The 1,986-nt window shown below is 35.6% G+C and overlaps 1 long non-coding RNA gene across 1 annotated transcript in view; it reads left to right on the top strand.

Annotated features, from left to right (window-relative positions):
- The first annotated feature begins 1,792 nt into the window (after positions 1-1,792).
- Positions 1,793-1,986, top strand: part of LOC135107888 (uncharacterized) — a 10,669-nt gene continuing 10,475 nt past the window's right edge. The window contains exon 1 of the long non-coding RNA XR_010272034.1: positions 1,793-1,986. This exon is cut by the window's right edge and continues 167 nt beyond it. This is a non-coding gene — a long non-coding RNA (uncharacterized LOC135107888).

Here is a 1,986-nt window from a genome sequence, read left to right as displayed (position 1 = left end):
GTAATGACAGCAGGTATGGCGATGGTGGTAGTAGTAGTGGTGGTGGTGGTGACGCTGTTGTTGCTATTGTTGATGCTGTTTTTGTTGTTGTTACTGTTATTGTTGTTGTTACTGTGGTTACAGCTCATTATGTAACCAATATTGTGTTGTTTTGATACATCAGAGACGATCATCGGTAGATAACTTTTTCTTTTTCATTTGTGTGGTTGTAATGAAAAATATAATGCCCTTAAGATAAAAAAAGACACAATAAGATCGCCTTACAACTCAGGTATGCTGTTATTCTCAATCACACAAAGTTCTTGATCATGAACAAATGAGGCAAAATAAATACAAAAGCATTTGACAAAAAGGACGACCAGTCGTTGCATATTCCAGTTCATTACCGTACACAGGAAAAGAACACAGCTGCTGCTGCAAGGATGCTGAATGTCTAATAGCGACAGTAATGATACTGAAACTTCAACTAAGTAGTCAATGTGTGCAATTTCTTCTTTTTTTAAGCCTGAAATGAAGCAATATATCAAAGCTTGCGGTCAGCTTTTCTTTCCAACATGCTTCCCTTCATGAAGAGGAACAAAGCCACCACCACCACCACCACCACCACCTCCACCACCGCCACCGCCACCACCATCATCACTACTGTTGAGATGATGGATGACACAGGAACAAATGTTAGAATTATTAACACCTTCCGGTCACCTGCCGCTTGTCGTTCCGGAAGAAGATTCTCTCAGCATGTTCTTGAGTTACTGGTCAACGGAATGTTTTGTATATTAGCAGATTAACAGTATTGTTATTTCGCTGCTAATGATGCACACCTGGGAGATTCATCTGCGTGCTTGTAAAAGCATCTAACATTGGCGCTTCAGATACCTGCATACTGTAATTAACGGATTAATGAGCTGTTTAAGAGATACATGCTATTACTCTGTTGGTGATACATGTAGTGATGACAGCGAACAAATTATGAAATGAATCAGAAATCAATGGATATGTACAGAGACGGATATTCATTTGGTTGGTATATCTAAGTGACATCTTCGCATACGATATTTCCGCCATGTATAAAGATAACAAGTCTCATTTATTTGCACATGTTTATGTGCTACATATGAGTCAATCAATATAAATACTTATTTCCTCTATTACCTTATACGAGTAAAAATCTTATTATGTCACACGTAAACACACACTTGGGTTAATGCGTAGTTAGTTTTCCTTCACCACCGCAGACGTCACTTCCCCAACTCTTAAAAAAAAAATAAATAAATAGATAAATAAAATAAAAATAAAGCTTGATTTATTTTTGACACTAGCGTTGCCTGACTGCGATGTGTGGAGATCAATACAGGTACATACTGAACACACGTGTATGTATGTGTGTGTGTGTGTGTGTGTGTGTGTATGTGTGTGTTTGGATGCGTTTCTGTTTATGAATAATTAGCCCCCCCCCAAAAAAAAAGATTATATATATATATATATATATATATATATATATATATATATATATATATATATATATATATATATATATATATATATATATATATATATATATATATATATATCGCGCACACACACACATATACATATACATATACGTAAATGCATACCAGGAAAAAAAAAAAACGCACCTACATTGACGTGAGTGTTACCAATATGATAAAAACAGTATAATACTTAATAAGAAAAATCACACCTGAATGCATCTCTTGTCTAAAAGAGGTTGAAAGTTTGTGTTAAGAAAAATAGAAAGAAAGAAAGAAAACAACAGCAAAGTTGCGACACATGATAGTGATGGCTGGAGTCTCATATTCATATTTGTCTGCACACCGTGTAATTAACTTAAGTTACGGGGATTTGTTTACTGTTCCGCGAAAAAAAAAAAAAAAAAAGCCAAGCATCCCGCCAGGACTTAATCCCTCATCAGCAAACAAACATCAGCCACACGCTTAACACTCCACCGAGCACAAGTTTTCTTTT

The sequence above is a fragment of the Scylla paramamosain genome, chromosome 16, assembly GCF_035594125.1.
Source record: "Scylla paramamosain isolate STU-SP2022 chromosome 16, ASM3559412v1, whole genome shotgun sequence".
Lineage (NCBI taxonomy): Eukaryota > Metazoa > Arthropoda > Malacostraca > Decapoda > Portunidae > Scylla > Scylla paramamosain.
The sequence above is the reverse complement of the archived record's forward strand: the minus strand, read 5'-3'. Positions and strand labels throughout refer to the sequence as shown.